Source organism: Numenius arquata, chromosome 12 (genome assembly GCF_964106895.1).
Source record: "Numenius arquata chromosome 12, bNumArq3.hap1.1, whole genome shotgun sequence".
In the NCBI taxonomy this organism is placed as follows: Eukaryota; Metazoa; Chordata; class Aves; order Charadriiformes; family Scolopacidae; genus Numenius; species Numenius arquata.
The window spans coordinates 6416345-6426430 of record NC_133587.1 but is presented as its reverse complement, the minus strand read 5'-3'; positions in this window follow the sequence as shown (position 1 = coordinate 6426430).

The window sequence follows — 10086 nt, the reverse complement described above, 5'->3', positions numbered from 1 at the left end:
TAAATAAATTATTTATTTATTTCTCCATTGCACTACAGCAGTCATGTTTAATATAAGAAGAGTTTAAGGCCTTATTGTCCTTTTAAGGACAATATCAATACTATCAAGTAGTGCAGAACTCAGGGAATTTTTAAGGCCAAAATAGCCCTTTCCATCACCTGGCTGCTGAGTGCTCCATCACTAGATTTGGGAAAACCCTGCTAGAATTTCCATAAGGAGAATGTCTCCTCATCTGTCGTGTTACCTACAGCGTTGGTAGCCCCAAAGAAACCCTGTGGTGTGATGGCAGGTTGGCCTACATGGAAACTGGGGACTCTGGGAGAACAAACTGATCAGATGCCCAATAGCAGCCGAGTCCCTTTCATACCATTTGTTGCTACATCCTTTCTCTTTTCTATAGTCAGTAGAATTTGGGATCCAAAGGTGTATCCAAAGCTACCTGCATCACACTCACCTTTGCTCGTTCCAGATCTGTCCTATAGATCAAATCCTCTTTGCTGCTCTGTCCTCATTCAGCAGCTTGTCATTTTGGTTTCTGAATGAGCCCCAGAGAACAATATATAGCGTTCACACACAGGAGTGTGTACTACATCATTGCAAGTGAAAGCAGTACAGGTACCTACCATAATCACCTCCCTTCACTTCCTTATCTTTGGTGACTTCACAATATAATAATAATCAGGAGGACTAGATTTGATCAAATAGGGAGGAGATAAGTGTTTTCTCTGCCTTCCTCCACATGACATGGTAATCCAGTGTGTTGTACCTGACAGTGGGGAAAAGCTGCACATCTTCTTAAATGCTCTTACACATGGCCTATGCTTGCAAGCATTTATAATGATAACATATTCATTATATCATTTTTGCTTAAGGCAAAAATATCCGGGTGATCTGATTTAAATGCATGGCGTTATCTCATGCTGGTCTCTATTTATGGGTGCAGTGACTCCAGGTGCTGCTATTATTAGCAGTGTTACGAATGCTATTTGTGCTTTGTTGCAACACTTTTCATTTCATCTATCATCCCAAGGCACTTTATGAAAAAAGTTGTTCCATATCAGTAGTGCCAGCCGTAAGTAAATATGCTTCCAGCCAGGGATTTACCTTTACCTGGGAACCGCAGGCTGCTGGCGACTGCATGGGCCCAGAATTCAGCAGATCTGGATTCCATTTTCAGTTTTTGTAAAGGCTTTTTGTGTCAGAAGAAAGGTTGTCCAAGGGTTAAAACCTTTGGGAGAATAGAGAGATGGTGAAACGAAGGAGTCAACTGCCAGGTTCTTTACCTTTCTGACTCTTTTTATACAAGGAAGATGCTTGGTGCCTTCCATTGAGCTCCCCTCCATGTTGTCAGGCTGTGAGTGATTCAGGCCAGAATCAGGGGACTCAGATGGAGCAGAAGAGCTTTTCCAGCTCCCTGCTGGATGCACAGCCCCAGCACAGTGACTGTTGGTCATCAGGCAGCCCAAAGTGGGTCAGGAGAATTTCTGGAGCCCCTGAGTCATGGCCGGGTGTGGGCTGGTGAGTTCCTGTTCTCTCTGGGACGCCATGGATGGCTGGATCCCAGCTCCACACCAGACCTTGACCTGCACGTCCATGCGCCCTGCTTTACAAATAAAGGAAATACATACATGCATTCTAGATTGGAGGTCCAGCTGGGAGACCATCTTTAATGGAAAGAACAGAATCATATCTGTGTGTCTAGTTCTTATGGATTTACTCACACAGCACGATGGAAGACCGAAATAGGGACTTTTCAAGGCTTCTGACTTCTGGAGGATTTTCGTCTATCAAGTCCCTCCTCAGTGACACACACCAACCAGCATGACTTTGATGCACGAGGAAAAGGCCATGCAGCACCACTGTCAATGCATAAATTGGTGAGGAACTATGAGAACAGAGGCCATCCTATGCTCTGAAGCATACCTGGTTCAAAGGGGGTGATTAAATGCCTAACCAGGGACAAATATGTCTCTTTCGTTTATTATTTATTCATTTCATTTATTATTTTTCATTTATTATTTTCGTTCTGCTGTGGCCTGGAAAGAGGTATTCCACTGGGCTTTATTATCAGTCTTCCCACTGCTCCGCATAAAATGTGGAGGGTCGTACCAATCCCCTGAATCATTCACTCAGCAGCATTGTTTGGGTTTGGTTTAGGATGTTTCTCAAATTCAAGTTGAGGCTGGTTTGATGTTTCGCTCTTCAAAGTTATTCACCACCCAGCCCTTTTGTGGCTCCGTTAAGTTCAGAAGTTGGCGCTGGATCCATGTGCTGTATCTGAGCTTTCACAACAGCAGCCAAACAAATTAATCTTTTCCAAAGATGCAACGTGGAAGACTATTGCGCCTTCTATTTTTATGGCAGTATTTTTGCTTTATTTCACACTCAGACTCGCGGCTTCATTCTGGGCTGTTTCCTTGCCTTGAATACTGAATAACTCCTTACATGCTGAAGTTACAGTACATCCTAACTGTAGTTCTATAAACCAGGGCAATATGCCAGTCTAGGATTTTCTATGAACAAATCTAAACTGACCTGCAGTCTTACCAGCATTCTCGATTCACAGTACCTTTCATTTGAAGGTCAGACTGTAGGTTCCTAACCTTTTAATTAAAAGAACAGAAATAGAAACATGGACCTGTCTCATGTCCCAGACCGTCGGTGTCAGGTGATCTGTGTCACACAGCATAAATAATTGGACCCTTGGAATTAGAGAGCAGCGATAAATAGCATTGAGCTCTTTTATGGTGTCCATTTGGGAAGGCTCATTAACCACACAAACTTTCCCAGCCAAACAAAAAGGTAAATGCCATTATACCTTCTTTACACCTAGTTATATAGCCGAACTACATGCAAATCCGAGGAATCCTTCCTCTGGGCTCTCCCCACTGTAATTGTAGCAGACGCTCCCTGTTATATCTAAACACAAAACACAGACCCAGAATTCAGTCCCACCTCACGGTAACGTTTCCTCCCTCACAAGCTGGAGCTGGCTCTGGCCTCAGCCAATTCCTGCACAAGTATTTACACAAGTACTTACATTCGTATTTGCAGTGGGTGTGCAGGAAAACACAAGTGTTGGGTGAATCTTTCTCGTTCCACTAGGCAAGAACAAAAAACTTTTTTCCTTTTCTTAGTCATGGCAGGACTCCCAATTTAAAATTAGTTGCTGGCCATATTTTGTAACTAACACATGGTGCAGCTCAAGTCCACTGTTGGCTGAAGGCAAGATACTGCTGCAGTGGACTCCAAAGCCTTTTGCGTTGCCCGTGGGCCACAACGGTACCTCAGGAGGAGCTAAAATAAGAAAGTCATTTTAATAGTTAGTTTGCTTGTGGCCTGGACAACGTAGAGCACCACTGGTGGAAAGTCTGGCTCCCTGCTCCACATCAGATCATCCCTGCACCAGGGACGTGAGGAAGGAGGAGGCAGTGGAATGCCAGAGAAGGTCTAACAGTACCCAGGGCTGCCCAGCGGGAGGGCTGCAGGAAATCCGTGCAGCTCTCCAGGTGGGCATCCCCCCAAAACAGCACCAGGGTCTCCTGAACCCTTCCACTCTGGAACCCGCAACTCCCAGCAGTCTCAAGGGGCAGCTGGAGTCGCTCTTCCTGATGACTCGAGCAGTACAAACAGTGAGGGAATTTCTTCCTTTGTGAATCACCGAAAATGGAAAATAATAGTCTTAAATTAAAGATATAATCAGTCTGCAACTAGCACAACTTTGTCAGCACAAGAATAAGACATTCTCCTTAATCCTGTCCTTGCTGAAAGAAGTTTATTCAAGTATTTATCTAACCTTGTATTTAACCAGGAAATCCAGCTGAGCTAATCACTTTCTGCCAAAGAAGTATTTGGGCGCTCATCTGCCATGACATTTTTGAGTGATTCTGTACACTGTGGGCATTCTTTTAATGGTTTAATCACACGCAGAAAGAGCCACACATTTTTCAATGAGGTTTCCTTCAGAAAATCAAAGCGCGTTGTCATCAGAGAAGACATAAGAAAATGTTGTGCGGAATTTGTAGAGGTGACACCTCAAGATGGGAGGCCAAGAGGTTCTGCCTCACGTGCTTTGTATGGACCTTTTCTTCTCCTGTCCAAGTTCACAATATTTCATTCTGCACTTTACATCTTTAACCTGCACCAATGCTCTCTTCTACTGAGATTTCAAGCAAGAGGCTCCTTTTTGTGCCATAACACCTAAGAGTTTGATGGCTTGGTTACCTCTAGCAGTATCTCACCTCAGAAATAATACAGCAATGTGCTTTGCTGCAAATCTTCTTGTAAATAGCAAGATATTCCCTGTGCACAAACACACACGTGCTTCCATACTCAGTTTGTGATGAGCTTATGAGTAGAAAGATATGAGAGAATGAAGAAGTTGTAATTTTCACAGAGAGGAAGTTAGATGGATAATAGCAATGATGGGACACTAGATTTGCAGTTATTCTGAGTAGAGACTTGCACACAGAAGGTCTCAAGGATAGTTGCTGACGGAACTGCCACCCCTAGGTCTGTAATACCAGAGAGGGCATCGTGTGCCTTAGTTTCCCTACAGGTAAGATGGTGGTGATCGAACCGACCTCATTCCAGGCCCATGGATGAACATCTGCTCCTGATGTATGTACATCATCCTGCTATGTACATCCTGCTATGTACATCTGCTCCTGATGCTGGTGCACTCTGCAGTTCCAACAGGCGCAAAACCAACCCCAAGCACCACCTCACCCACCTCCGTCTGTGCAAGACTTACATGTTAAGATCACCAAAAAAGAAGAAAAAAAAAAAAGAAAAAGAAAAAAGGCAGACACTTGAGACTCATCCCCCTCCTTGTCCCTTGGAAGGATTATTCAACAATAATAATTGTCAAATAATTAACTGCCACCCCCCCACCCCCCCCCCATTGTCCCCTTGAAATCACCGCCATGCTGAGTCACGCTGTGGCGAGGGCCTTGCAAGCTCTGGCTGTCCCCAGTGTCCCAAGGCACTCTGGAAGGCGGCCTCAGAGCGGGTCCGCATGGACCTCCCCGGCCCAGCCTGGAGCCACCCGCCCGGGTAGACCCCTCCTAGGCGGCACGGAGCTGCCTCAGTTTCCCCTGGGACACGGGTGGGAGCTGAAAGGCTTGCAGCAAGCCCAGCACCTTCCAGGATCAGGCCTGGAGTTAGAAAGTCATGCAGACGTGGCCGCAGTCAAATATGAAACAGCTGAATATGCTGCAACTGGGCACATTGTCTTCAGATCAGGCCCTGGAAGAATTAAAACCAAGTGTGTGATCTGAGCATGCTGAAATGAACTCCAAATGAAATTAGAGTTAGCTCTCTCCTTAGCGGGGAGCACAGGATCAGATTGTTAGGTTTTAATAAAGTGTGGCCAGTATTTTAATAAAGTGTGGCTAGTATATTATCCAACATGCTTTTACAATTACTGCAGAAACAAGGACAGGAACTTCATTAACACTTTACAGGGGAAAGAAAGCTGTGCTACAGGCAAATGATATATTGCTATTGTGACTGTAGGTGTCCTGCATTTAAGAAAACAAGGAAAAATCCTGGGGAAGGGAGTAATTACACTGTCAGCAAATGTATTTGTGTTAGCAATGAACTATTCCCTTCCAAGTCCCACAGCCACCGGGAGCCTGCGTCGCAACACGGCGAATTTCTAGGACAGAAGGTGACTCCATAAACACAGCGAGAGCTGTAATGTGAGAGACAAAACTCCTGAAGGAAAAAGAAAAAAAAAACCCAAAAACAACAAAACCATGCAGAGTCATTTACAAAATGTGTTTTCCAGGCGGCTGCAGCAACCATAGGCAGGATTACACTTAGGGCTTTTAAAGCGGAGGTTAACTGCTTTGATAAAGCGCAGGTGAGGTGCATTTTGCGAGTTGCATGTCAGGCAGGATTAGCTCCTTGGCAAATTATCAAAGCCAACTGATAGCAAAACAAGTTGGGACTCTCCTACAGTGGCAGTTTAAAACTAGGTGTAACTTCACCTAAAACAAATGAATGCAGCGGGGGTGTAAGGGGACTACCTAACTAATTAACCCCTTCATTAACTCCCAGGCAGATTGCAGGGCTTTGTAGAAATCAAGGAGGTCTGAAGAAACTTAAGATGGTTTTGGGTAAGTTAGAATGAAATTCAGTTACCGGGAGAATTCTTTCTGTGTAGTTCGGGGGTTCAGTTTGGGGCATCAGGAGGAAGCGAGGAGGAGGCTGCGAGGCGAAATGCTTCATTGGGTCTTCAAGTGCCCGTTGCTGCTCTGCTCTGCACAGATTCCCACCTTGCAGGACCCAGCTTCCAGTAAAACACACACAATGCTCCTCAGAGCAGGGACAGGCTGCTCTGCAGTTTGGAAAGAGTAGTTCTAAGTATCCACTGAGGATGTAAAACTACCCATTGAATCGCTCTACAGAGTTTTGAGACAAGATTTTTAAACTGTTTTGAATTAGAACAGCTGAGGCACTACAGGAGAAATCCACCTACGAGGAATTATTAATTCTTCCAAAAAGCCAGTACATTAGATATCTATAATGCCTGTAATGGCATAGATAGTCATGCACAGGCTCAGAAATGCTGCTCTTTATTTTCAGCTGTCTTCTAACAGCTTTCTAATTTTGCGTTTTTGTCTCACTGTTGGAGGAAATACAAACAATTGTATATACTCACAGGGAGCACATGTCTTCATCTGGCGTCCCAGCTACCCCAACAAGATCATGCAGTTTGGAGAAATTCAGAGAGTAACCAGTTTTGTAGCACTGCATATGGAAAAACCAGGCGTGCAAAACTGGATGTTGGGCTGAAAATGTGGCTTGTCGGGGTAATGAAGGAGACGGGAAGCAATTAGAAAGGAGAAAAGTGACAATCTGACAACATGCTCAATTAATGTAATCAGATTTCACATTCACTTCATACGTAGTAAATCAAAGCATAAGTAGGAACGATATGAACTTTTTAATATTAAAAACTATTCCCATAATATGCAAAGTCAGGGAATACTAGTAAATTTCTATCTGTCTGTTGCCGATCATTAACTGATTTAGGATAGACCTTGTTGAGTAATTATGTTTAATAAGAGCTTGTCCATACAAGCTGCTATCAGATGTCATTTTATACAATTTCAAGCCAGATATAATGGGTTAGTTGCACATATTAACTTTCTGCAATACTGTACTGGCTTTTTATGGGAGAGGGGTGGGAAAATTCAAAACTGATTATTGTGTGGCTTCCTTTCAGACAGCTGTATTTGATCTAATTTGATTTATTGCTGCACATTTTGAATGAGCAGAAATGTCTCCAGGGGAAAAAAGAGACTTGTTATAGTAAATGTTCACATTAATATATTTTCACCTGCTTGCTTGGTGGGCTCCATAGCTGGCTGTATTCATTACTGTTTGGGAGTCTTCTGTATTAAGAAAGCTACTCTTTATCTTTTTGCTGTCTCTTGTACGGATGTAATGAGCTTCTCACACCCTCCACAAGAGGTGATTGTGTAACTAATCCATGCTGGCATAACAACAGCTGCACCTAGATCACTAATATTGCTAAACATAAATGCAGGACAAAGGCAGATGTCTGTTTTTGTGAGTAAAGCCCAGCTGTAACTCATAGGCAATTTTTTCCAGGTGGTCCTAGAGGATAAATGTCTTGAACCTCAAAGAGAAGCGAGTATGGAGGTTACAAGTTCTGCTTCTTTTTACAGAAGTGTATAAAAGTTTGGGTGCTAATATTACTTGAAGGCAGAAAACCACAAACAGTTTTTCCTGATTGCTCAAGGGCATGTGGGTCCCCAGTAACTGAGCTTACTGTACTGCCACTGTCTTCCTTCAGCAGTGAGACGTGGGGAGATCAACCAGTGCCTTTTCTATCACACTCTTTCTAAGAAAGGCAGACATGCTTAAAACACACAAGAAAATGAATAAACATCTGTGTATCTGTGCCATCTACTCTGCAGTGTGAGGACTCAAGGTTCTTCTGCAGTTCAAGCACAGAATTAGAAAATTAGTATTCTTTGGGCTGACTTTTGTCACTGACTTTCTGCATGGTGGTTGGAAAGGGCCATATCTTTGCAGTGAATATGAAACATAAATCCTTGCTCCAGGAACAGTTTCTTTTGGGAATTTATTAGCACCCGCGCTTCACAGACTGCTGGATCCTGTGAGTCAGGCCCATATAGAACAGCACCACAATTTCAGGTGACTTGTCTCTGCATCTGCAGCTATCTGTTATCTGTCTATAAGCCACATACTTTTTCTGATATCAGTTGGACAGTGGGTTGTGGGCACCAGCTCTCAAGTGACTCACACCATTTACTATGTTGGGTATTGACTGGCTTCTGCTCAATCTTCACTTTAAACAGCATTGCTGATGGGCACTGCCCGGGAAACAGGGCAAGTCACCTGAGTTCTCCTGAAAGCCTGGAGAGGGACAGGGCATAAATCACTGCACCTGAAAACAATAATCAAAACACTCAGTACAAATGCATCCCTTTTTAAAGTGGGATTTAAGTTCAAAATGAGGTTTTCCTGCCTGATCTAATTCAGGTAAGTCTTATGCACTGACATTGCAAAAAGTCGTTATGGTTTTTTTTTTAGCCCTGTCTCTTCACGTGTTGCTTTATGTGAACTGTCTCACTGGTGTTGTGTGATTGCAGCAGCGTGTGTTTGCCTTGCTGAGGGAGATCTCAGACATCAACACTTTCTGCTTCACAGTGTGAATTTATCTTTGTCTACAAATGTTTTCTGGGTTCATTTTGATGCTAATCTTCATTGGGTCAGACCTGCCTTTGCTCTGTAGGTTCCATGCGTGGGACTCCTTCTCTCAAACAGTATTTGTGCGAGCCACACACAAACAAGTCCACTGTGTTTGTTGCTGACGGTCTGAAGAAATACCTCCTAAATTAGGTCTTGGCATGTTAGATGTTGGCCAGGGAGGTAATTTGTTCTGCTGTCACTGGTTTGGATATTTTAGTTGTGTTTGCTACTCACTATGAAATCTGTATGAGAAAAAAAAAAAGAATTGACATTAAACTAGAGGAATAGGGATTAATTTCAACATAAAAGGGGCTGGGGAGGGGGGCCTGAGAAAAGAAGATAATGTGTTCTCATGTTCTTTTGACCTGTTTGGTAAGGTTTCTGTTGAAATATCTCCTGTTACAGCATAAGTTTATGGTGTATTTCAGTATGGCCTGGGTATATCTCTAGAATGGTCTAAACCAGAACACCTCTAAATCTGTGGGAACTTCAGATTTCAATCTCCATCTAGATGTGAAGTTTGATTTTCTCAACTGTATTTGCATCCTGAGATATACGGAATACAGAAAACGCAAACATTTGGTATTCAGAGAAGTATATATGGCATTTGCATTCACATCTCCAGCGACTGCACGTAGCGTCTGCTGGTGCGCAGCTGACGTTGCACACACAGGCTCGGCTGCCCACATCGTTAGGGTGACAGCGCTCCCAAATCAAATATCCTGCGGAGCGACTCTGCCTTTTCTCACATGCATACTCGTTAGGGAGTTTCTCTTATTACCTGGGCTATAATCCCTCCCTGGGGGGGATGCCTTGCGCACAAAATTAATTTTATTTGGCCACAGAAACTCCCTGTGCCTTTGGCATATAAGTCTTTATACATAGAGGAAAAACCATCTAAGACAAAGCTACTTCATTTATAAGACCCAGTAGAAAATATCTCACACCAAGCTGAATTGGAGGTTGTTATTGAGCTAAACTCAGTCAATATTTGTTTTAGAAGGAAACGGGTTGTGTTTTTCTGCTTTGAAAAGCCATTTGAGTCTTGATCTGCCTTCATTGACTGAGCCAACTCATGTGCAGACTCAGGACGAGCTGAGTCTGCTCAGGTTTGGAGATGGACTGAAGGCAGGACTACACCTGACATCTCCTTTGCAACAGACTTCACAGCTCAAATGGGGTGAAAATTTCCCACATTTCCCATATTATTTTTTTTAGTCTTTCCTTCCTTTCCTCTCTTTCAGACAGGTAATTATCATTTTGAGAGGCAAATGTTGTTTCAGCAATGAAAATAAATTTGCAAAAAGTGCCTGCTTTTTTCCAAAAACATTATTT